At 43.8% G+C, this 27,464-nt stretch overlaps 1 long non-coding RNA gene across 3 annotated transcripts; it reads left to right on the top strand.

Moving 5' to 3' along the window:
* The first annotated feature begins 4,653 nt into the window (after positions 1-4,653).
* LOC100381493 (uncharacterized) lies at positions 4,654-20,500 on the top strand. Of its 3 annotated transcripts, XR_002267224.2 has the most exons (4): positions 4,654-4,827; positions 5,990-6,084; positions 12,434-13,206; positions 15,599-17,780. It is a non-coding gene; the product is annotated as an uncharacterized lncRNA (long non-coding RNA). The 3 variants fall into 3 exon arrangements; XR_004856289.1 differs by lacking the exons at positions 12,434-13,206; positions 15,599-17,780 and adding an exon at positions 20,325-20,500 and having other exon boundaries at positions 4,673-4,827; XR_002267227.2 differs by lacking the exon at positions 12,434-13,206 and having other exon boundaries at positions 4,673-4,827; positions 15,599-16,256.
* The last annotated feature ends 6,964 nt before the right edge of the window (positions 20,501-27,464 follow it).

Here is a 27,464-nt window from a genome sequence, read left to right on the forward strand (position 1 = left end):
TTAAGCTAGAACCCATTTGATCACCGAGAACACTTCGTGTTATCCGTTGATCATGCGGTCACCGTGGGCAAAGAGGTTGGGATCTCGAACCGTGCAATTGATCGAGGGGAAACATTTGTTAGATGTTGAATTAGGTATCAGCCAAGTTAGAGCATCGGCCATTGCATGTTCTGGCCAGTACAAGCTCGCCGAAGCTCGGCCTACCACCGTTCGCCGTCGGGGATCGCGGGTTGTAAAGAGAAAGAAGAAGAAGGGCCTATCTGCATTTGTTAGTGACTCAAACAAATAGTGCGCAGACTTCTTCACTAGTTATTCAAACCGCTGAGGGCCTCGGTGCAAAACCGACACGCGGGCGCGGGGGGGGGGGGGGGGGCGTTCTGCCTATGCTGGGCTGGCTTAGGCCAGATTTAGCCCAACACTGTTCATAGTTTATCCTTTTCTTTTTCTGCCAGGATTAGAGAATTCCTAGAAAATTGTAGAAAAATGCTAAAAATATGAGACCAATTTTGTTAAACTCCTAAATTTCTATAGTATTTAATAAAAATAGTTTTAAGATTTTTGGTCCAAACAAGGAATTATGTAGCATTTAAAAGGGCTTAAACCTATACCTCTGGAATTTTAGAAATTATTTAGTAACTCCAAAAATCACCAAACTTTTTGGATAAGCTTTAAATAGAAACCTTGGGTGAAGTTAGACATGATTTGGACAATATTTGATACCTAAACCCCAAAACCCTAATCTTTTAAGTAGTGCCTGCCCTATGAACTAGAATACTGACTCCAAAAACCCTAGTTTCATGGAGTACCGTGAAGGAAAATTGTATTCAAGACCTAATATGATGTACCCTTATTATCATTGCATTTTCATCAGCATTCCATGAGCATTCATGATTATATATGGTTCTATATAGAAAACGAAGAAGAAGTAGTGGTTGAAGAAGAAGTTGCACCACCACCACCTGAAGACCCACCTGCTGGGAACTGCTTTTACTTCGAGATTTGTGGAGTAGAGCCCGACTCTCTATAACACAAGGCAAGCCCCAGTGCATTTGCCACCTCCTTGCTATTTTAAACTCTTTCTCACTTGCTTGATGTATTAGGTGATAGGAGTTGTGTGCTAAGCAATTGATGCATTTCCTTCCTTGGAAGTTTGATTACCTTTCCTTGATTACCTGTTTTATAAAAAGGTTTTTCTTATGCTTAGTCTTGCTCTAGAAAAACAAAATGTTTTGTTTTGACAAAAGATGATGCTTCAAGTGGGATGGGGTGTTTTCAAAAATAAAACTGAATGGTGGATCCATCATGGCCGTGATGGGTTCAACATCGGAAAAGATGTACCTCTGACAGGTACCAAACTTTGGGTTGAAACGATAAAGCTGAGACCGGGCGGGTGACTTGACGAGAAGAGAGTCTCGGTGTAGTGTCTCCGTCTGTGTCGATTAAGGACCTTGTCGATGTAGGCTTGATGATCGAGGACCTTTTAACTGGTCACATGCCTCATCATGGGTAAGCTTTGCCTCGAGCAGACTAATACCAGAATAAGATAATACGCAATGGGAGTGGAGAGATGGCGAGAGTAGCGTGTACCCTCCGTGGCAAGAGGCTGGACGGTGGTGTATCTGTGCTCTCGATTGGCATGAACCTGATCTGGGCTTAAGAACCCCGGTGGCGAGTTGACATATGCAAGGGTTAAGTGCTACATATGTCGTGTGATTGGAGATGCTCAGTTGAGTATTAATCGATTCGGATCACCGTTACTTCTCAGACATGAAGACTTGTTCACTGACCTACACGTAGCATTCCAGTGAACAAGAAGAATTAATAAGAAGATGGCTAGTATAGGCCAAGTGCTTGAACTAGGATAAAAAGAACTCTAGAATCAGGTAATGACTTAACTTGCAAATAAAACTAGATTTTCAAGGATCCACTATTAGTAAGCATTTTTGCAAACAGAGTCTTGATTCTTGATTAAGCCTTACCTTGACTCCCTCAAGCCAGCATATCCTTGCGAGTCTTTTATTTTGACGGGTAAGACTTGCGAAAGTACACTTCGTACTCAGGGTTTCCAAACCCATGTTGTTGTAGGTGAGGAAGTAGCAAACTTTTGTTGCTTCTGCTCTAAGGTGGTGCCGAAGGAAGAAGCTCAAGAGTGAAGCCTCGGGAGGATGCTGTCCTCCCTTTAAAAACACTTTACTGTTAAGCTGGAGGGGTTTTTGCCTCCCGGGTTTATAATAATATTACTTCTGCACTCTTATATATTACTGGTCTGTAATAATAACACTCTTCTATATTTTTAATGTAAATTAAGTTACTGTAATTGCTTCCGCTTATTCGTTCCTCTGATGTGTTGTAATATCTGCGTGACAGGTGAAACGCTCTTGGGAAAGGTAAAGAATACAAATACCGAACTTATCAAGTGATCAGGTGCATCTACGGGGTTGTCCGAGGTTCGTTGGACAAGGACAACTATAGGTGGGCCTAATGACTTGGGAGGTTCCGTCACAGACGTTGTCGGCCCTCATGCGCACTTGGTGATAACTCGAACGTAGGTCCAATTTGGTGAAGAACCGGGCGCCATTGAGCTCATCCAACAGCTCATCGACGACTGGGATGGGGAACGCATCCTTGACGGTGAGCGCGTTTAGCGCACGGTAGTCAACGCAGAACCGCCATGACCCGTCGGGCTTCTTGATGAGGAGGACCTACGAGGAGAATGTCGAGTTGCTGCGCCGCACGATGCCTTGGTCGATCATGGCTGTGCACTGTCGCTCGAGCTCATCCTGGTGAGCCGTCGGGTACCGGTATGGTCGGACTGCGATCGAATCCACGCCGGGAATGAGGATGATGCGGTGGTCGTGGCCTCATTGGGGAGGTAGACCCATGGGCTCACCGAAGATGTCGGTGAAATGTGCTAGCAGCACGTCGAGGAGCTGGTCGATGCCGGTGGTGACGCCGAAGGCCGACATCGCGGTCGATGTGGTTCCGGACCAGCAGACCGTGCATCCTTGGAGCTGGAACTGCATGGTGCGGTTGGCGATGTCCCAGACGATCGGGACCAAGGTGGCAATCCATTGTGTCCCGAGGACCAAATCGAAGCCTGCCAGTGGCATTATGTAGAGGTCGACGCAGAACGGAATGCCCTCGATGGAGATCGGCGCCTGGGCAAGAGTCCCGGGCACGCGATGTACTCCTCGTTGGCCACCGCGCCGCGAGCCTTGGTCGAGCCCGGATCTGTAGGCTCGTGCGGACAACCGCCTCCTCGCCGATGAAATTGTGTGTTGAACCAGTGTCGAGGAGAGCGACCAGGGTCGCCGCACCCACCTTCACCCGGATCTGCATCATGCCACAGGCTCGGACACCCGCGACGGCATGCAGGGAGAATACCAGGGCGTTTGCAACAGGGTCAGCATCCTCGGGTGTGGCGTCCGCGGCGTTGAGCTCGACCCCTTCCACGTAGAAGATGCGGCGGCATGTGCGGTTGTGCCCCCGAAAATATTTCTCGTTGCAGTTGAAGTAGAGTCCAAGGCGACAGCATTCCTCCTGTTCCTCCCTGGACAGGCGGCGCCTAGGTTGTCGATCCGCGCCGAGTTGGGTGGCACCGGCCGGAGGCACAGACAGGGCCATGAGAGGTGGCGCCTGTGGCGCGGGTGGCGCTTGACGCAATGCGGGGATCGACAGAGCGGCGCGGTATGCCGACCGAGTAGTCACTAAAGCCAGGACTGACCGGGCCAACTCCATCAACTCCACCTGCCGGGCTAGACTCATAGTCGCCGCAAGTGTTTCCGGGTTATGGATCCAGACATCATGGCTCAGCGGCAGCACCCCTGTGAAGAGCTAAACGTGCTGGTTCTCCACTAGATGGCCTGCTTGTGGTAGGAGGGCCTGGAATCGATTGGCATACTCCTCCACTGTGCCCGTGCGCCGGCACTCCGTCACCTTGAACAGAGGGGCAGAGCGCAATGGCGGCTCGAACCGTAGGCTTAGAAGGTCCTTGAAACGACCCCATGGTGGTGTGCCCTCATCCTCTTGGAGTTGCATGAACCAGAGCTGGGAGACGTCCTCGAGATTATACGACGCCATCCAGACGCGTTCCTTTGGCATGGTGCGCTGCTGGCAGAAGTACGATTTGCACTTACCGAGGAAGAGCATGGGGTCAGACTTGCCATCGTAGCGAGGGAAGTCGAGTTTCTGGAATTTGGGGGGCGATCAAGATCGCGCTGCCCATCTGAGCGGCCGCTGGTGTCGGTGTTTGGACTTGAAGCAGGCTGCTCCTTCATAGCTGCCATGTCGGCCTTCATGGTGGATATCTCCGTGGTGATGGACTTGAGCATCTCCATCATGTCCTTCATAGTGGGATCGACCATGGCTGGCGGCTGCGGGGCGGAGGTAGTAGAGGACTGTGGTGATGGTGGATGGCTGGATTTGGGCGCGATGGTTGTGGAGGAATGATCGGAATGCGTGGAAGAGGATCGACGTGACATTGATACTAGATTGTCAAGGGCGTTGGTTCCTAAGGTAGTTGGTCCTCGACTCCGCAACTCGTAGTCTCGGTCCGTCTTTGCCGGCAGGATTATACCCCCTAGCCGTCGGCTTGGTAGAGAAAGGAGGAAGAAGACTGGAGTACTAAAGTTTTGCTTGATTCTCTCGAGTGCTGTTATAAATAGCCTTGACTTGCAACAACTCCCGCTAAACTTTAGGATCTAATTCCTTTCTATTCTAGCCACTAATCCGTCTTCTCTGGCGGCCATCAGCTGGTTCCCTTGCTGGCTCCGCTGGCTCTGGACTGGAGAGCATACAGACGCCTGTCTCCTCGCCATCCTCGGCCCAGTAAGAGCTCTCTCCTTGCAGATCCCAGTTCCTTTCGCCATCGATGTGAATCGCTCGCTCATTGTTCCGGGTTGACCTCTGCAATTTTTGCATTGGTCCCGGTGAAATATTGTGTCGCTTCGTGTGGCCGCTCCTAGAATTTCATCGATCTGGTCTCCCTTGTGGCCGTATGTACTGCGATTCTGGTAACTCAGACCGGCGGAAAATCCTCACCCTTGTGGGACTAGTAATGCTTTATGTACTCCGCTAGTGCCAAGAACCAGGCAATAGGTTTTAGAACCGTGCAGCAGCTTGTTGCACACCACGGCCCACTACAATTCTTTCTGTAACTACTTGAAATCTAGTCTGCATTATCAGAAATGGTAAAACTGAGACTGTGATGGAATCGTTTTAATCATTAATATTTGATGCAAAATCACTGACTTATGGTCAGTAAGTACCATGTTGAGGGAAACATTAAAGAATCTTAATGTGTGAAGGAAGCTAGACTTGGTTCCAAACCGATTTGTCGAAAGGGTAGAGAAAGCATAATAGTTAGTTAGTACTAATATGAATAACGAGGTCGCTCCACTTCTTTTTGGATGGAGTGATTCCTCAAACCAAACACTAGGTGTAATCCCATCTCCAGACGCTTGTTGCACATGCTGCAGTTTTCTGGATACGGACATCCTGTCAATTGTGAGTCGTCCGCCATGAGAATTTTGTTCTGCATGAGAATCCAGGTGAAAACTCAGCATTTATTTTCTGTATATGCTTTCCAGATTTGGCTCGTTCTGTATGTCCCATATGATCCTTCGAACTGAACCCGGTTAGCCAAGCGATTGGAGTGTGGACCATTGGCTGTCCACTTCCACACTTTGGAATCTTGCATCTTGGGCTTTAGTTGTATGTTCTGAATCCTAACAGAATGAGACGAGTTCTTCCACGTGTGTGGTTGTTGTGGCGTTGTCAAGAATTGATTGGATCCAAGCATTGTTGTGGAGCTGCTGATGGACCATTTTATTTTCCCTTTTTGCAAACTTGAATAGAGTTGTGCCAGGTTTCTAGCCTTCTAGGGGCCTCACCATCGAGCCAATTATGGTGCCAGAACCGCACTTTCTTCCCATTTCCAACCATGATTACGGTGGTGGTACTGAAGAGAAGCTGGTCTAACTTGTTGCAGGCAACCTCGATTCCTGCCCAAGGCTTGGTTTGGTCCAACCAATCTTGTTGTGATTGTAACCACTGTAGTCGGAGGGCTCTGCCAAATTTATCCAGGTCTGTTATTCCTAGACCTCCAATCTCCTTTGGCCTGGTCAGGTTCAATATTTAATACGGGTAGAAAATGAATGGTGAATGTTCTTGAATAATTTTAATCAGATTCATATATGAGTATATCACATTGTACAGATGGGAGCCACTTAATGCTTAGTAGAACCATCAGGTACCCTCTTTGTAGTTCAAGTGAACTGGGTAACACAAATCTAGAATAGTGGTGCTCTACATGTCAGCATGATGCCTTTGGTTATGCATTGTACCAGATAGATGCTAAATCACAAGCTTTTAGTTTTGCAGCATCTTCTTGCTGTCAGTGACCACCATTTGGTTTTGTTGTAATGCCTATAGCATGGCCTTCTGCAATCATTCCCTCAAGTATCCAACCTTTTTATCAGATGGATAATGACACATATGTCTCGTTTGGTTGCCATATACCTCTAGCCTAGCCTGTATTAGGCCAGATTGTGTGGATACATACAGTAGCAGTTTGTTTTGTTGTATGTCTTAATTAAGAGTGGCCATTATGTATCCTACCTCTTTAGAACATGGATAAGGAAACATGTTTCATTTTGTTGCCATACACCTCTAATCTATCCTGTATAGGCGAGACCGTGTGGATGCAGTTGCAGTTTGCTTCATTAGCTGAATTAATTAAGAATGGTCATAAAGGATGGTTTTTTTTGCCCGTATAAATACATGCTGCATGATATGAAGGTTGAAACCATGTGTAACTTAGTATATTGTTTGTAAAGACACTGACCATTAGTTTATGGGATATTTCATCCCCGTTGAGGTATCATCATAGCCAAGATCCACTTCCTCTGCTTGACATGTCATGGCTGTAGAGAGAAAATGTGAGTGACAAGAGTAAAGGACATTCATATTATGCCATCGCTCTTCATATGTTAATTGTAGAATTTCTGGAGGAACTTAACTTACCTATCATTTTGATGCCTCGACTTCTGGATGGGGCTAAGTATTTTAACTGGCTCAGCTGTCAGCCTACTAATGTGCTTCTGCAGTTCTTTCCCTAGATTATGCTGACAATATGACTGGAGAATAAACCCCTGTAAATGGTATAATCTGAATAATGATTTTGGGATACTGGTGAATATCTTGCTTTCACTTATGTCGAGATACCTAAGGTGGACTAGATGTTCAATATTATCTGGCAGAATACCATCTGGATGTTGTAGTACGAGCACACGTAAGCTCCTTAGATCATGCAGCGTTTCTTTAAGAACATCGTTGAAGTTATCTGGAGGGATTCTTTCTCCAGGAGCATGGTGCTTGCATATTATTAGGCTCCTTAGATTTTTCTTCAAATCCGGGGATTCTGCCAATCCCTCCTGGGATTCAACCAAACTCATGCACACCTTAGAAATATTGCTTGCATTGACATATAGGTGCCGCACATTTCTTGGAATACTAACATGAAAATCATCTTCAATTCGAAAGTGTTCTCCATTGGAGATTGATTCTGCCAAATCATGTAGCAAGTCATGAACAACATAATGGTTATCTAGATTGGCTGCTTTCTTAATGAATGAAAGCTGTAAGAGATCATTAATATAACGATATGCATTTTCATCTGATGTTTCCTTTTGAATGTAACCATGGGCTCGCCACATCTGTATGAGCACATCATCCCGATGTTGGTAGTTCTTAGGAAACAATGCAAAGTAAACAAAGCACTGCTTCAAGTGATCTGGAAGATGCTCATAGCTCAATCGTAATGCTGGCATAATATCATCTGCTGTCTGTTCAATCTGCCACAATTTGAGCTGAAGGACAGCCTTCCAGTGGTCTTCCTGTAGCTTCAGTTTCAGTTCAGCTCCTACCGTCTTAGCTGCTAGTGGTGAACCAGCCAATTTCATTGCCAATTGTTCACCAATTTGCACCAATCTTGGAAAATCTGACGGTGTTGCGTTGTCAAACGCGCATTGCTGGAAATGATCCAAATACTCTTTGCCTTTCAACCCATCTAAATGTATTATCTCTGTTGCTCCATTTATCTTTGCAACCTTTTCACTTCGAGTAGTAAGCACCACTTTGCTGCCCATACTAGCAAACTGGAGGGGCTTGCACAATGTTTCCCATTTGCTGCTCATTTCGTTCCAAACATCATCGAGTACTACCAAAACCTTGCTCCCATTTAGCTTTTTCTCAAGTATTCTCTGAACTAGATCTAAGTTACTGATGCTGTTCAAGTCAGCTGATATGGAGCCATCCCATGAAACCCTGCTGGTTCCACCTCTTTTCCTTTTATGCCTACGGCATTTCTGTGACTGTACCATCTCTTTTGTGAGGCGTTTGACACCAAATTTTTCTGAGACATAGAGCCATGCCATGATGTCAAAATGTCCTATATCACGAAAATGGCTGTATACCCTCTGCAGTAGCGCAGTTTTACCAACGCCGGCGACTCCAACTATTGCTATTACAGAATATGGTTTTCTGCACCAATCATTTGTCTGTTCTAGTAATTTCTTTAGCTGTGTTTCTTCATCGCCTCTACCGATCAATCTTGTGGTACCTAGCATAGAGGTTGTTCTGCGCCACTGAAGTGCCTTTCCTGGCTTCTTATTCCTTGGGTTAACAAGCTCTAAGAATGTTTGCATCTCACTAGAAATCTTATCAAACTTTTCCAAAATTGCAATTAACTTATTAAGGTCTTCATCAGAAAAAAGGACACGCTTCAGAACACGAACTGACCGTTTTACTGTTGAGCTGCTGCTGGTAGAGGCAGTGGTGTTGGTTGTTGCGGAGGATGAAGAGTTAACAGTAGCATAATCAGATGACTCGGCCAGCACCTTTTCTATGTCTTCAGCTTTTGCTTCAAAAAAGCGATAGTCAAATAAATCAAGAACATCCACAGCCTGGTAAGCAGCATCTTTTATACTCCCTTGCCAACTTTTCATACTGGGATCTTTGGTTTGCAAGCTTGAAGCTTTGTCCAGCACGAATGGTATCTTCCAGAGATTATTCTTGAGCTTGGTTAGTTTATCCTTTGCATCATCCCTTTGGTATTCATACTGGTCTTCTAGGTAAGAGCACACTTTGCTAACCATCTTGGCGATGCAGGCTGATGCCATCCATTCTCCTATTGCTACAGGAGCCATAGGCAACTCCAATGCCAATTTCAGGATTAGTCGTTGTAGAAGGAAATGGATATTGAGTTGAGAAACCTGGTTCTTTAAATTGGAGTTACGAAGAAAGATTATAGAGTAAAAAGCAAGTATTGTTCTCAGAAACTACCCCGAGTTGCATCGTCCTAGATCCACAACCTAGTTTAGTTAAACGTCACTTGTGTTGCTTTGTTATTATCATTTTATTTGTTGTTTAGCAACTCTATTAGTTGTTTCCGCCACCAATCTCTGTTGGTTTACTCCGCTGAAACTATTGATGTCGACCTGTTCTGTGATACTTCAATGTTGGATCCACGTATCTATTGATGTTAACCTGTTCTGAATACTTGGCTGTTGGCTCCACTTATTCGGGTTCATCTCTTGGTAATAGGGCCTTAGAGCAACTCCAATAGTTATGTAAATTTTAGCTCTCTAAATTACATATTTTAAAAGTTGCTAAACAACTTTGGGAGTAAAAAAATGTGAGCTCTCCAATAGTTCTCTAAATATAGGTTGTAATTTTGTTTTGTATCTATTTACGTCAAAAAAATAAGTTAGAAATGTCACCAATTACCTTCATTAACTACATAACGTAGTCAACATTTTTGTTTAGGGAATTGCTAAATGGTTGCCAAATGTAAAGAGGAAATGAGGTAAGATGATGAGTTGCTAAATTTAGAAAGTTAATTTAGAGAACTGTTGGATATAAGTTTTTATATTAACTACCTAAATTATTGATTTAGGAAGTCTTTTAGAGAACTGCTGGAGTTGCTCTTATGCAATTCTATCTCTTAATTGAAAGGCAAGGTTGTTGGTTGTTTCCTTTATAAACTGGATCAGTTCTATCCCTTCTTAATTGAAAGGCAAGGTTGTGTCATAGGATTAACAAAAAGTATCCTCTAACCTAACTGGCTACAAAAAGCTTAATGTGGATAACCCAAGTGGCTAGAACAAGCTTGCATATGTAGCGTGAGGAGTTTTTTTAATTAGATAAATAACCTTGTACCATCAAATTAAAAAAATGGATCTCAATCGTTTGTTTTCTGGAAGGAATTGAAAAGGCTAGAAGTTGCCATATATATATATATATATATATATATATATATATATATATATATATATATATATATGGTCAGTGCGTTGCAATGAAAACATATAATACCATGATTAATTATTAACAAATGTGTCTCGAGCTGTTCGGGATGACATTGAAGCGAAACTCGGGCTCACGATCGAGTGTACCGAGCCCGCGCTGCGAGACCGCCCATCTACAAGGCACACAAGGTGGACGGCAGGGGACAGTCTCGGGGAGGGGGTAATTTCCGGGTAACTGAAAGCATTTAGTTGGTTTTAGTGATTAATGACAACGTAATATTATATGTGACTAACGTGTGTTTTGCAGAGGCAAATGGTAAGTTAGGTCGCATTAAAGGTAGATGTACTACAACGGTGAAAACAATCCCGGAGATAAGAACTTGAAGCGACGGCTAAAGCGACGAAACAAAAAGTGAAGGTCTTTGTATTCCGAGTGTCAAGGAGTTGTGGACACTCGTGATATAGTTAGGTCTTTTATTTTGTTTTAGCCGTACTATAAAGAGGGGTTATCGATGAGTAGTTTGACCAAGAGAGTTCTAGTGTAGTGTTGGTGCATATTCACATTCACATATAGTGCTAGGTGTCACTCTAGAACATACTCACAAGTTAGAACGAAAACCGATTTGAAAAAGCAGAAAAACAGAAATTAGGGTTTCTGGATTTGGTACACCGGACTGTCCGGTGCACCCTCTGCCAGTGGGGCCAGCCTGGCCCAGGGAAGAGGGTTCCCTGCGCGCAGAAATCCGAGAGCGCGCAGTTCACGAGTTGAATTTTAGTGGCACACCGGACAGTGCACCGGAATGTCCGGTGCGCACCAGACAATGACTGTTCACTGTCCAGTGTGCCATCTGCCCAACGATTAGCTGTTAGAACTAGCCGTTAGAGTCGACCGTTGGCGCACCGGACTGTCCGGTGCGCCCATGCGCAGCAGATTCCTGGTAACGGCTAGTTGGTCGGTGAGGGCTATTTATACCCCCTTCACCCACCATATTGATTGTCTTGCTGCCCACATTTACTCCTACACTTTGGTAGATTATTGCAAGCACCACAAAGCCTAGTGAGGTGATTAGAGAATTTTAATCCCGCATTTGGACCTCATTAGCGCTAGCGAGAGCCACCTAGAGCACACACCGCTTGCATTAGGCTTCTCTTGGTCAAGTGAAAGTCTACGACTTGTTACTCTTGGTGATCGGCATCACCTAGACGGTTTGGTGGTGTTGGGAGCTCGGTGATCACCGTGGAGATCTTGTTGGTGACTCGACTCAAGTTTGGAAGCGGTCGTGAGGGATCCACTACGCCGGAGTGGCAAAGGATTATCTCGTAGTGAGCACTTAGTTCTTGCGAGGACCAATGGAGAGCGATACCCTTGCGCGGGTGCTCCAACGAGGACTAGTGAAGAGTGCCGACTCTTCGATACCTCGGAAAAAAATTGGAGGAGTCTTCTAAACTTTGCTTTACATTCCGCACTTGATTCAAGCATTTTACATTGTGTATTTGTTTAGCAAGTATTTGAAGTATTGACTTAGCATTGTTGTATTTCTAGTATTATTCTCTTATTGATAGTTGTCGGGGTGAAGTTGGGCTCTTGCTTAGATTTTAATTAGTGTTGATTTTAAGAAAAGCTCAATTCACTCCCCCTCTTGGGCATCGTGATCCTTTCATTTGGTATCAGAGACTTGTTGCTCTTAGATTAGCTTAACCGCTAGAGTAACGATGTCCGGTGGGGATGGATCTCCTCCCATTTTTGATGGTGATGATTTTCCATATTGGAAAATTCGTATGGAAGCTTACTTAGAGGCTATAGACATTGGTGTCTACAAAGCCGCCACACAAGGTATCCCCGAACCTAGAGATCCTACAAATCTTTTAGGTGAAGAGTTTAACTATGAGAAATTGAATGCTAAGGCCAAAACACTCTTTTTAGAGGCCTTTGCAAAGATGTGTTTAATAGAGTTAGAAACCATAAAAATGCTAATGATTTGTGGATGACATATGTGCTCTACATGAAGGAACTAGAAGTGAGCGTGAGAAGAGATATCACATTGCTATGAGAAAATTAAATTCTTTTGAAATGCTTGCTAATAAAAATGCCAATGCTATGTACTCACGTCTCAATATTCTTGTAGAGGAAGTAAATGGCTTGAGGCTTACACAAATTTCACAATCGGATGTTGTGAGAAAGATTATCAGTGTCCTCCCAATTGACAAATATGGACACATTGTCACAGTGCTTCATCAAATGGATCTTTCAGTTGCCACTCCTACACAGATATTGGAAAGATCAATGCTCATGAGATGTATATGCACATCAATGTCAAGGATGAGTCATCTTCCAAGAGAAAGGATTTTGGCTCTTAAAGCAAATCAAGAAAGAAAAAGACAAGCTAAAGTACAAATTGAAGAGGAATACTCAAGTGATGATGATCTTGATGCTAACATTGCCTTGATGGTGAGGAAGACCATCAAGATGCTAAAGAAGCTCAACAGAGAAGGCATCAAATTTGACTCAAGAAAGAAGAAATTTTTTTCCAGCAAAAGAAAACCCATTTCTGAAATGTATTGCTACAACTGCGGTGAGCTTGGTTATCTTGATCATCAATGTAACAAACTCAAGAAAACAAGTTCAAGGGCAAGAAAGAAGATGACAGTGATGATGAGAAAAAGGAAAAGAGATTTTTAGAGGAAGGATGGGAAGCACAAGAGGTTCCACAAAAAGAAAAATGTAAAGGCATACATTGTTGATGACTGACTCACTGACATTAAGTTATCAAGTGGATCTTCTTCAAGTGAAGAAGAAAATGATGAAAAAGTTACCGCCATCGCTGGGGACTAATCTTTACCACCACCATCACCATCATCGACTTCTCACTTATGCCTCATGGCTAGAGGTGAACGAAAGGTACAAAATAATAATGATATTATTGATGATAGTGATAGTGATAGCGATGATGAATTTGCTTCACCTTCCTATGATGAACTAACTGACTTGCTTAAAGAATACACTCAAATTATTAGGAAGTCAAAAGCTAAATGTGATAAGTTGAAAGATGAGAATGAATTTTTAAATGCCAAATATGACATAGTTATGTGTCAGTACCCTAAAATAGGGGTACCCCTTACTATCGTATGAAGACGCAGTACCCACGCGGCTATCTTTAGTCACGTGGTAAAGAAGTTATGCGTGGGACCAGATCATGGCTCGCCCCAGCCTCGGGCGACTACTCAAGGCCAGCGGCAGCACCCGACCCCTCCACGTGGACGGTTTCGGGACTGGCACGTGGCAGGAGAAGATGATATACTCCAAGATATCAACAGTGAGTCCGGACCCCCATAGGAAAGTGTTGGACCCCTATATATACAGACCAAGCCTCCGGGTAAGGTCCAGAACCCCATGGGCGCAAACCGGACCCCTAAGATGGGGTCCAGACCCCTCTATGTGGTGTCTGGGCCGCTCACGGCAGGGTCCCGGGATTCTAGGACAGAGAATGCCCAGACCTTAATCAAGGCCAGGCGGGGTTCGGAGCCGACACATATCCGGACCTTATCGTTTACGCTTCTGCTCACCTCCCAGGCGGAGCCCCGATGCTGCCATGTGACATGGTGCACGTGACGTAAGCCAACGGGCCGAGCCTGACGTAAGGCCTCTGGGCTGCGTGGCCTCTGCATTTATTGCGGATAAGGCGCGGCGCCTGTCCATTCCACTGGCAGGCGGTGTACCGCCTCAGCATTATTAAGCCCTGTCCATTCCACTGGCAGGCGATGTGCCACCCCCGCATTTAATGAGTCCTGTCCATTCCGCTGATAGCGATGTGCCGCCTCCGCATTTAATGAGACCTGTCCATTCCGCTGGCAGGCGGCGACCAGTCCGTTTCGCAAGCGGCGTGCCTGTCCATTCCATTGTCAAACGGTACGCCATACTGCTGCGTGCACTATGTTCATCATCACTCGCACGTTACCAAGGAAGCAGCCGTGGCATACCAATACTGAGTGGACTGAGGACATCGAGGCGCACAAGAGATTGCACAAGCGTTAGTTACTCCTATAATATATTCCTTCCGTTATGTTCCTGGGCCCATATATCAGGGCTCAACATCCTTGTATGTGCCTCCCTTGAGCTATAAAAGGTAAGGCGCACGACGTTACAAGGTAGGTTCACTCAAACTCACAAGTTCATATGAGCTCTCAAGCTCACAGACTCAATACAACACACAGTGAAGTAGGGTATTACGCTTCGGCGGCCTAAACCACTCTAAATCCTCGTGTTCATCGATCTCCCAATAGACAGGCAAAACGTTTAGGCCCCTCCTCATCTTAGGATTTAGGGCGGGTGCGTTCCGCCACCCAGTCGGAGAATTTCCTCTCCGACATTATGAAACTTAGTGATGAAATGAAAAAAGAAAATAAAACTATGTTATCCACTGTAAATGAGCTTACATCCTCCCTAAAAGATGCTAAGGATAAATGTGACAAGTTAAATGAATCTAATAGGGAGTTGAAAGATAGACTAGTGAAAATTAAGGAAGACTATACTAAGATTAAATTTGATCATGATAATTTTCTTGTTGAAAATGAACTTTTATCTTGCAATACACATGAGGCTATTAACCCTGTTAAGATTGATGTAGCAACCTCATGTGATGATTTGAGTCAAGGTGATTAAACTAGTCTACATGATGAACTGACCAAAAAAGTTGAAGTCTTGACATTAGACAACCAAAAATTGAAGAGATACTTGACTGATGCAACTATTAAAGGAAAGGTTGCCATTGAGAATAATGACTTCAACAATGAGTTGGTAGTGGATAATAAAAGGCTTAAAAATTAGGTCAAGAAACTTAAGAGTGAAAATGAATATCTTGCAACAAGTGTGCAAAAGTTCAATAAGGGCCAATACCTCCAAAATGAATTGCTCATAAACACTGTCATGAAAAATAATAAGAGTGGTATTGGATGTAATTAATTTGTGTAAAAGAAAACTACAACTCAATACAAGATAAAGTAGACTCATAAGCCTATCAAATGCTTTGAGTGTGGAAAAAAGGTCATTTTGCCCACAACTGCAAGGCTAAACCACCAACTCCCTTGCCAAAGCACTCAAGAACATTTGCCTTCAATGCTCATTATGTTTTAAGAAAAGTAGCAAATGGAAAAGTCAAAGTTACATTCCTAGGTCTACCAAGCAAGAGTAGACCTAGACAAATTTGGGTTGCAAAGTACTTAATTGAGAAAGTCACTGGTCCTATGCAATATAGGGCCCTCAAAACTCAAGCTTGATTTGTCTGTGGATGTAGGTGAACTACAAGACCGGTGGGAGCCATTGGGTTATTGACAGTGGATGCACTCAACATATGACATGCAACCCACGGATATTCACCTCACTTGATGAGAATGTTGATGGACAAGACAAAATCACATTTGAGGACAATTCAAAAGGAAAAGTTTAAGGACTTGGCAATGTGGTAATTTCAAATGATTTATCAATTTCAAATGTTCTCTTGGTTGCACTTTTGAGCTTCAACTTATTATCAATGGGTCAACTCTGTGATCTTGGACTTCAAAGCTTATTCACTCCAACAGAGGTTATTGTATCAAAAATGGATGATGAATCAATGATGTTCAAAGGATTTAGATACAACAATCTCTACATAGTGGATTTCACCTCTGAAGATGTAGACTTAAGAACTTGTCTCTTTACTAAAGCGTCACTTGGATGGCTATGGCATAGAAGGTTTGCACATGTTGGAATGAGCACACTCAAGAAAGTAGTAAAGAAGGACATGGTTAGATGACTAAAAGATGTGTTATTTGAAAAGGACAAGCCGTGTAGCGCATGTCAATCTAGAAAGTATGTTGCTAACACACATCCTACAAAAGCTTTCATGTCAACATCAAGGCCACTGTAACTACTTCATATGGATTTATTTGGACCAACAACTTATGCAAGTGCTGGTGGCAACCTCTACTGTCTGGTGATAGTTGATGATTTCTCAAGATACACTTGGGTGTTCTTTCTCCATGATAAATTTGAAGTTGCATTTATATTCAAAAAGTTTGCCAAGAAAGCTTAAAATGAATTTGGTTGCAAGATCAAAAAGATTAGAAGTGATAATGGTAAAGAATTTGACAACACCAACATACATGAATACTATCATGAGATTAGGATCAAGCATGAAGTATCAGCAACATATACACCTCAACAAAATGGACTTGTTGAAAGGAAAAACAGGACCTTGATCACACTTGCAAGAATAATGATTGATGAGTATAACACATCGGATAGGTTTTGGGTTGAAGCTGTCAACACTGCATGTTATGCATCAAACAGGCTATTTCCTCACCGGCTACTTGCAAAGACTCCCTATGAACTGCTAAATGGGAAAAAGCCAGACGTCTCCTTCTTTCGGGTGTTTGGATGCAAATGCTACATCTACAAGAAACACCATCACTTAAGGAAGTTTCAGAGACGTTGTGATATTGGTTTTCTACTGGGTTATTCATCAAAGTCGAAAGCATATCGAGTATTCAATCATGCCACTTGCGTGGTAGAAGAAACATATGATGTGGAGTTTTATTAGACTAATGGCTCCCAAGGAGCACTTGAAAATCTTGATGATGTAGGTGATGATCCATTTAGGGAAGCCATGAAGAATATGCCAATTGAAGCCATCAAACCAAAAGAAGATGAAGAAGAGGTGCAAAACATTGACATACCTTTTTCATCAAGTGTACCATAAGATGATGAAAAATATGAGAGGTATGCAAATAAAGATACATTTGTCTCTCATAAACAAGCAAGGGTACAAGCCGAAGATGTTGATGCTCCAGGATCTTCTTTCCAAGTGGTTGACAGAAGAAACTCATCACTACTTCAAGCACACCCACAAGACCAAATCATTAGGAGTCCTTCACAAGTGGTTATTACTCGATCACATAAACATGCTTATTTTATTGAACATCACTCCTTTGTTTCTTGTGTTGAGCCTACATGTATAGCTGAGGTGCTACAGGATCCGGACTGAGTGAACGCCATGCATGAAGGACTAAACAACTTCACCCGTAACCAAGTTTGGACCCTGGAGAAGCCCCACAAGATGCAAGGGTCATTGGAACAAAGTGGGTGTTTAGAAACAAATAAGATGATCAAGGCGTGATTGTGAGGAACAAGGCAATACTTGTTGCAAAGGGCTTCTCGCAAGTTGAAGGCTTAGATTTTGGAGAGACCTTTGCACCGGTTGCTCGACTTGAAGTCATCTGTATCCTATTCACATATGCATCATGCTATGATATAAAGATTTATCAAATGGATGTAAAAAGTGCATTTTTAAATGGCTTCATAAATGAACTTGTATATGTTGAGCAACCACCCAAGTTTGAAGACCCTCGATATCCTAACCATACTTACAGGTTGTCCAAGGCGCAATATGGGTTAAAGAAAGCTCCAAGGGCTTGGTATGAACATCTTCGCGACTTCGTCATCGAAAAGGGCTTCAAGATCGGGACCATCGACACAACTCTATTCACAAAGAAACATAACGGTGATATTTTCATTTGTCAAGTATATGTTGATGACATAATCTTTGACTCGATAAATGATTATCATTGCAAGGAATTTGGTAAGTTGATGTTGAAGGAGTTCGAGATGTCTATGATTGGTGAGCTGACGTACTTCCTCAGCTTTCAAGTCAAGCAAATGAAAGATGATAACTTCCTTTCACAAGAGAAGTATACCAAAGACTTGTTGAAAAGGTTCAATATGGAGAAGTGCAAACCAATCAAGACACATGTGCCAACAAATGGACATCTCGACTTAGATGAGGGAGGTAATTCGGTTGATCAAACTCTCTACCGTTCTATGATTGGTAGTTTACTGTATCTTACCACATCTAGACCCGATATCATGTTTAATGTCTCTATGTGTGCTAGATTTCAATCAAATCCTAAGAAAGCTCATCTTCGCACTGTTAAAAAAATTCTTAGGTTTCTCTAGCACACCCCAAGCGTTGGCCTTTGGTATCCCAAAGGAGTTACTTTTGACTTAATTGGCTATTCCGATTCGGATTATGCCGGTTGCAAAATCGATAGGAAAAGTACTTCTGGGGTGCCATTTGCTTGGGAGATCTCTAGTATCATGTACATCCAAAAAACAAAATAGTGTTGCCTTGTCAACCGTCGAAGCGGAATACATTGCCGCGGGTGCTTGTTGCACACAGATTTTATACATGAAATAAACTCTTCTAGACTATGGTGTAGTTCTAGAAAAGGTACCTCTGTTGTGTGACAATGAGAGTGCTGTTAAAATTGCTAATAATCCTGTACAACGCTCTCGCACTAAGCACATTGATATCCGTCATCACTTCCTTAGAGATCATGTTGCTAAAGGAGACATAATTTTAGAAGGAGTGAGGTCGGAAGATCAATTAGCGGATATTTTCACTAAGCCACTTGATAAAACCCGCTTTTGCATGTTGAGGAATGAATTAAACATACTTGATCTTAGAAATTTTATTTAAAGATCTCAAATGGTGTTGTCAAGCTTGCATTGCATATTTAAATTTCTTGTATTGCATCTAGTGCTTGTCTAACCTAGTTAAGATAACCGCCAACAAAGCGAGTGAAAAAGATTAACTCGGGCTCAAACTTGACAAGTCTTCGTTTTAAGCTTTTAGTACTTAAATTCCTACTTACTATGCAATTGTTGGTTCTTGAGATATGCATGAGGCACTACACTTAGGGGGAGTATTCAAAACTCAAATCGTTCATGAAAACCCCTAGCGCAAAGCCAAAATGCAAATCTCACCATTTGCCTATTTTCTCTAAAAATTATCTAGGATATGGCAAAATATTTTGAAAATTATGGAAAAATATATGAGGGTGCCAATACCTGTCCCAACAGGTGTTCTTTTGTGTGATTATAAGTTGGGATTTGGTTTGGTTAGAATTTAGATAAAAAATTTGAAAAATGTCAAAATTCCCTCTGTCTGGGTTCACCGGACAGTCTGGTGTGCACCGGACACTGCACTGTGCACCGGCCGCGCGCGCGCAGATCCCCTTTCTGTTGTGCGCTATCCGGTGGTTCACCGGACAACTACTGTGCGCTGTCTAGTGTGCACCGGACAGGCACTGTAGACTGTCCGGTGCGCCCATAATGCGTTTTAAAAAACGGCCTCCAGCCCGAGCCCGAGCCCGAGGCCATCTATTTCCCCTCAACTCCCTGGCTCCCTTCTCTCTGGCGATTTCTCCTCTGCTCACCGACGGCGATCGCCGGCGGCCGTTCTCCGGTGGTCCTCTCCTGCTCGGCCTCCTCACCTCTTCTCCCCTGGTGAGCCTCACTACCCCTCTCTCTCTCTCTTTCAGTCTGCAGTGAAGTTTCCCCCCATCTGTTTGGCTCCAAATCAAATCCTTGTGCCACTCTTGTAAAATCAACTGATCCAAGTGCATTTGTGTATCCCTGTGTATCCCTTGAGCTACCTTGCAGGTTCATCTCTCCTTTTTTGGAGGATTTAAACCCTAAAATGGTCGTTCCCCTCTAAACCTAAAACCACGCACGCCACGTGCTAGGTGAAATGCCTAAACCAGCCAAAATTGCTCCAATTGAACCCAATTTTTTCAGGCACCTTCCTAACCCCTCTAGTAACAAATTCGTCAAATCTCACGCCAATCCGATATCCCAGGCTTCAATTTTCGACAAATTCCCCTTTATAGCCATTGATTCCGAGTCGAGTGCCCAAATTCCACTTTCTTCGCCTAAAATCAAACCAAGCGCACACTTCACTCATATTTACCCATATAAACCTATTCGTGAAGTATCAACTCAATTCCAAGTCATTTCATGCCTCATTTCCAATTTAAAACCTCCTATGGCACTATTCCTCATTCACGCCGTTTTCGCGTCGTTTGACCTCTCGATCGCCAAATCTCTCGATTTCTGTTTCATAACGGTTTGTGTATGTATTTATTCACATTTCATGTACTTATGACTATGTGACTAATACGTGGTCACCTCTTCTGTCATTTCAGTGACCTCGACTGCCCGTGAGCCATCTCCTATCCTGCCTGGATTCTCTCCCTCTCTCGTGAGATTTCTAGGTAATTATCCTTTCTTTTGTCATCCTATCCGCTGCTATCTTCTCGTGCTTAGTTTTTCTCTCTCATATGTAGTCTTCAGGTCAGGATGATGCGCACGAAGAATGTGTCAGTGCTAGGGGGAGGAGACGACGAGGACCCTCCTCGCCCCTTCAGGCAGGTCAAGGGAAATACCGTTTATTTGGAGCAGCAGGAAGGCCGCAAGAAGCGGTGTTTGGATAGAGCAGCCCGAGCAGCTCTAGCAGCAGCAGTAGCCGCTGAGCAGGCAGAGAGAGGTGGTCAGCTGCAGATATCTTTAGATCAGATTGCTTACAGAATTCGTCGACTCGCCTCTCGGCCTCGCTCCTTCGCACCTTCTACTCCCGCCACTGCTACCACTCCACCTCCCACTTCGCCCGCTCCAGTCACTTCTGCGCCATCCACCACCCAGCCACAGCTACCACCTCCACCACTTCTGCTTCCACTGCTCCTCCCGCTCCCCTTTCTGCTCCACCCATCCCTCCTGCCCGCTTCCGAGAGCGAGATGAGACCGAGGTGCGACCACTGGCTGCCGATCCTAGATTGATCGATCTTGAGCGTGCTACAGCGACCTGAGTACGTCGGTTCAGACACGTACCCGTGGAGACTTGGCTACTTGCACAGAGAGACCCTCCAGCAGCAGATCTTTTCAGCACCAGGATCCAGGAGTCTTTCTTTCGGGCACAGATGTCAGCCCAGATTGCTCTGCGAGCGCACCGGCTATTGGATCTCCCAGCGTTTCTGCTAGCCGCCGGTGCAGACTCTGAGGTGCATCTCTCATATTTGCCTGGACTTCTTACTCTTCTGACTACCAGCGATAGATATGTTGAGGAGTGGGTCCGAGTGTTCTATGCGTCAGTATGGATCAACCCTGATCACCAGTGGATGAGGTTCCGCTTTGAGCGAGAGGATGCTACACTTCATGTTAGCCAGATTCGCCAGCTATTTGGATTCACCGAGTCATCGACTCGCCTTCACAGCTTGTGCTACGGTACCTCTGATCCTCCTCGTCGCCCTCACGGCGGAGTTGCTCCTGCTACAGCTCTCGTCGCGGCTTTGTTCCAACCGGCCTTCTCAGATGGGTCGTGACGCTCTCCGGCAGATTTCACTACAGCGGACAAGTATCTATATCAGCTTATGAGACGGATGCTACTGCCCTGGATGGGTTATAGGGAGGCCACCACTCATATCCATCTCTGGCTACTTGGTGCCCTGATCTCGCACTTAGAGTTTGATGTTGTTGACTTCCTTATATGTGAGATCGAGGACACAATATTGGATGGTCTTCGTGCCCGGCGTCAGCTGCCGTATGCTCACTATCTCTGCTACATCTTCGCGCAACTGATCTAGCCACCGCAGTTCCAGGGCACTCTTGAGGCCTCGCGCCTCCACTTTGGCTCCTACCGTCCAGCCCCTGAGGAACTAGTGCCGACACCTGATCCAGTAATTGACACTCAGGCAGAGGATGCAACCTTTCATCAGTTTGAGACTCAGGGCACAACAGTTCCTGACGATGATGATGATGATTTTGGGATTCCGCCTCCGCCTCTTGTGCCTCCGCCCTCAGATGATCATGAGGCCGGGAGTTCTAGTGTTGTTCCTGCTGCCCCTCCTGCGTTTGACCCTGCTCTAGCTGTGATCCTTCAGGCTCTTATACAGCAGCAGACTCTTATGGCATCCGAGCAGGCTCGACTGGCGTTCGAGCAGGCTCGACAGGCAGTTGAGCAGGTGATATGCACACGCCTAGGCAGCACGTGTAGCAAGTTGTTGTGGCCTGATCTTCTCGTAGGATCTGCGAACTTGATAAATTGTTGTTGCGTGACCTGGTGAAGAGGCAGCGCATCGCGAGGCTGTCCACTCGACGAACAACCGAGACAATCACCCTTCCATGTATCGACAAAATAGCCCACGCAATCACGCCCTATAGACGTGAATGCACGAACTGGGTGAACCGCAGTTCGACGTTCTACAACTCCCTCAAGAATCGAAAGAACAAATGTTGCAAGCCTCTCAAGACTCACGCATAAACAAAACTCCACGAGTTTGTGTATTCTGAATTAAAAAACATAAGATATATGTCCTTTCATTGCCTAGTACAAGATATATATAGAGATAGGGGCGTTCAGCTTTGATTAAATGGTTGCATGCGCATGCTCTAGTGGATTTAGTGGCCGGTTCGCGCGTCTTTTCAGCTTCTGGCAGCAGTTACTAAAATGAGCATAACTCCTTATTGGAACGTCCAAATAATGAACCGTTTGATGGGCTGAAAAATAGACTTGAAGACACTTCCATCCACTTATAGAACACCATCTAACTCCTTGTATTCTGTCTGTAGTGATGCTTGGAATTCGTACCACGTGTCAGTCATCTAGCTTCTGGTTGCATTCCCATGCTAAGGTGATGAACCACCATTTTATTCATGCACACCATAGGCTTCTTGGTTCAGATGTCCAGAGGCTTGAATCCATCTTGATCCCATGCTGGTTCATACACTCCATTCCTGAGGACATTGAAACAAGAACTCAAAAGCATAGGCTCATTCAACATAGACTGATTATTAAATATAAGGTTAGCGTTCACCTGAGAATGAATTTCCTTCTGCAATTGTTTAGCTCTACTCCTTGTAATTGGACCAGCTATATCAAGTGGAGTTTCATTTGAAGATGAGTGAATGTTAGGCATGTCCTCATTAGCCTCCCCCTCTTGAGAAGGAGTCGTCCTCAACTCAGGCTCACCAACAATTGGAAGCAAGTCTTTGACATTGAATGTTGTACTCACATTGGAATATTCAGGTGGTAGCTCAATTTTGTAAGCATTATCATTTATCTTTTGGAGAACCTTGAATGGACCATCACCCCGAGGAGATAACTTACTCTTACGCTGTTGAGGAAAGCGATCCTTTCGTAGATGCAACCATACAAGATCTTCGGGCTGAAATGTAACCTTTTTCTTTCCTTTGTTTGTGTGCTTTGCATATTGTGCTGATTTCTTCTCAATATTCTTTCTTGTCTCCGCATGTAACCGCTTGATAAGGTCTGGTCTTTTTGTGGCATCCAAGTTAACTTGTTCTAGTAATGGTAAAGGCAAAAGATCCATGGGAGTATGCGGTTTAAACCTATAAACTATTTCAAATGGACAAGAATTTGTTGTGGAATGAACTGCCCTGTTATAAGCAAATTCAACATGCGGAAGGCAGTCTTCCCAAAGCTTTAAATTCTTTTTCAACACAGCACGCAACATGGTTGACAAGGTACAGTTGACAACTTCAGTTTGCCCATCCGTTTGTGGATGACAAGTGGTTGAAAATAACAACTTTGTGCCAAGCTTAGCCCATAATGTCTTCCAAATGTAGCTGAGAAATTTTGTATCCCGGTCTGAAACAATAGTCTTTGGAACTCCATGTAAACGAACAATCTCCCTGAAAAACAAATCAGCAACGTGTGAAGCATCATCGCTCTTATGATAGGGGATAAAATGTGCCATTTTAGAAAAGCGATCTACAACAACAAAAATAGAATCCCTCCCCCTCTGAGACTGAGGTAACCCCAGAACAAAGTCCATAGATATATCTTCCCAAGGTACATGTGGAATAGGTAATGGAGTATATAAACCATGGGGATTGAGGCGGGACTTAGCTTTCAAGCAAACGATGCAGCACCCAGCGTGCCGCTGGACATCACGTCGCATGTGTGGCCAAAAGAAATGATCGGAGAGCATGTACAATGTATTTTTGACACCAAAATGACGAGCTAGTCCACCTTCATGTGCTTCCTGCAAAAGAACTGGTCGAATCGAACAAGCTGGGATGCATATTTTGTTAGTTCGAAATAAGAAGCCATCATGCACATAATATTTATCCCAACCTTTTCCATCAATGCAATGAGAGAAAGGTTCTTTAAAATCAGCATCAGTAGCATAAAGTGTTTTAATGAATTCCAAACCAAGCACTTTTGTATCTAATTGTGTAATCAATGCACATCTTCTAGACAAGGCATCAGCAACAATGTTATCTTTACCACGCTTATGTTTGACAACATAGGGAAACATTTCAATGAACTCAATCCATTTAGCATGTCGACAGTTCAGCTTGCCTTGGCTTTTCAGATATTTCAAAGCTTCATGATCAGAATGGATTACAAATTCTTTAGGGAACAAGTAATGTTGCCAAACTTCCAAAACACGAACTAACGCATAAAGCTCCTTGTCATAAACTGAGTAATTCAGATATGGACCATTTAGCTTTTTAGAAAAGTAGGCAACATGTTTACCTTCTTGCAGCAGTACACCTCCTATGCCAATACCACTTGCATCACATTCGATCTCAAATGTCGTACCGAAATCAGGAAGTTGTAGCAGCGGTGCTTCACAAAGCTTTGTTTTTAGCTCATTGAAGGCTTGATCTTGTTCATCTCCCCACTTGAATGGAACATCCTTCTTTGTCAAATTATTGAGGGGTGCAGCGATCATGCTGAAATCTTTAACAAAACGCCTGTAAAAATCTGCAAGACCATGAAAGCTTCGAACTTGGCTCACATTTAACGGTGTAGGCCAATCCTTTATTGCTTTAACCTTCTCTTCATCAACCTGAATACCATCTGCGGAAATAACAAAGCCAAGGAAAACAACACGGTCTGTGCAAAAGGTGCACTTAGCAATGTTGCCATACAATTTCTCTTCCCTCAAAACAACAAGTACTTGATGGATATGATCAAGATGTTCATCAAATGATTTGCTATAGATCAGAATATCATCAAAATAAACAACGACAAACTTGCCAATGAAAGCTCGTAAAACATGATTCATTAAGTGCATAAAAGTTGAAGGAGCATTTGTCAAGCCAAATGGCATCACAAGCCATTCATAGAGGCCAAATTTAGTTTTAAACGCTATTTTCCATTCATCACCAAGTTTCATGCGGATTTGATGATAACCACTATGCAAATCTATCTTGGTGAAAATGATAGAACCACTCAATTCATCTAACATGTCATCAAGTCGTGGAATGGGATGGCGATATCGAACAGTTATAGCATTGATAGCACGACAATCAACACACATGCGCCAAGAGCCATCTTTCTTTGGGACTAAAAGAACGGGAACTGCACATGGTGATAAAGATTCATGAACATACCCTTTGTCCAAAAGCTCTTTTACCTGTCGCTGGATTTCCTTTGTTTCTTCGGGATTGGTGCGGTAGGCTGGACGATTTGGAAGCGAAGCACCTGGTACCAAATCAATTTGATGCTCAATTCCACGGAGTGGAGGAAGTCCAGCTGGTATCTCATCTGGAAAAACATCTTCGAAGTCCTGTAAGAGATCAAGAACAACACTAGGCAGCGATGAAGGTAAATCGTTAGTTGAAAGTAGGACCTCCTTTTGCAAGAGCACAAAGAATGGGGCTGTGGTGTTTCTCACTTCTCTCAAATCACTCTTGCTCACAAAGAGACACTCAGTTGGCGTGGCTGTTTAGGATTGGCATGAGGCTTTATGTGGCTGGATGGTTTAGAACTCTCTCCCTTACTTGGGTTGGGGGTCTCACTCAATTTTCTTTTGTCTGATTCCTCTCTTTTCTTGCGAGCCATATCTGAAGTATGTATCTCCTCTGAGATAATGGAACAAGAACCACCTTCTTGTCATTGTGAATGAAAGTGTATTTGTTAGACCGTCCAAAATGCACCGAGTCCACATCAAATTGCCAGGGCCGACCAAGCAGCAAATGGCATGCTTGCATGGGGACAATATCACAATCCACCTCTCCATGATAATCACCAATGGAAAATGACAAACGAATCATGGGTGAAACCTTAACTGTCCCAGAATTATTCAGCCATTGCATATGGTACGGATGTGGATGGCGACGTGGCTGCAAACCAAGCTTCTCAACAAGCAAAGCACTAATAATATTATTGCAGCTCCCACCATCTATGATGAAATGGCACACTTGGCCTTGCACTTTGCATCGGGACTGAAATAAATTATGTCGTTGTCCTTGTTCAGCTACAACAAACTGAGTGGAAAGAACTCTCCTAACCACCAAAGAAGGAGATGGTGTATTCATTGTAGAAGGCTCGAAATCAGGAAAATCAGCAAGCAACTCATCAAAATCAGCACTAGTAATCTTGTCAGAAGATGGAGAAATAACATCTTGTAACATGTCATTGTGAGCAAAAGTTGGAATAGGTTGAATCGCTAAACAATTCAGACCTAGCTCAAATGTACCATCCTCTGCTTAATACTCACAAGTGTCAAGATTAAAATCTGCAAATACATTGGTAAACTCGTCCTCCTCTTCACTTTGTGAATCATAAGAACCGCTAGCAAGGGCAATAATAGTACGATGATTTGGACATTCAGCTTGTTTATGCCCATGACCACCACACTTAAAACACTCAATCTTGCTTGATTCGCATCCACTTGTTTGGATGAAGCTTTGTTCTCTGCTGTCACAAAGGGTAGGTTTGTTTCCTCAGCCACTGCAGCAACTATTTTGGCATCAAATCTGCAAAAGACAGATTGGATTTAAGTATTTAAATAAATGAAAGGAACGCCTTAGGTAAAGCATGGAATTAACACTCTGTTTCAAAGTTATCCTAAACCAAGTACCATAAGATTGGTAATGATTAACCATATAAAAGAAAAAACAATTTGGGTGGATAATCAAATCTCCATATCCCACTTCTTTTAATCCAGAAGTAGACATAGGCTGATCAACAGTGCCGATTAGAAAGCCAATACCCATTCGGGTTATTAAATCATGACCGTCGATGAGTTGATGAGCGCAGCGGATTTTAGTAGGTCGGGGAGCGATCTGGGCCATGTATCGCAGATCGGACGGTTAGTGGAGCATATCGGTTCGGGCGGTTACGATTTAATCGTGACTGTTCGTTTTGATCTGACGGTCTAAAATCGTGCATACCTGTGGCAGCCCTCCTAAGTTATTAGGCCCACATGCACCAATCATTGCCTTGATAGTCTCAGATGGCTATGCATGTGTACTAGCTAACTTAATAAGGCTATCACGAGTTCAACCACTTGAACTCATCATCCCAAGGATCT

This window comes from Zea mays, chromosome 2 (genome assembly GCF_902167145.1).
Source record: "Zea mays cultivar B73 chromosome 2, Zm-B73-REFERENCE-NAM-5.0, whole genome shotgun sequence".
NCBI lineage: Eukaryota > Viridiplantae > Streptophyta > Magnoliopsida > Poales > Poaceae > Zea > Zea mays.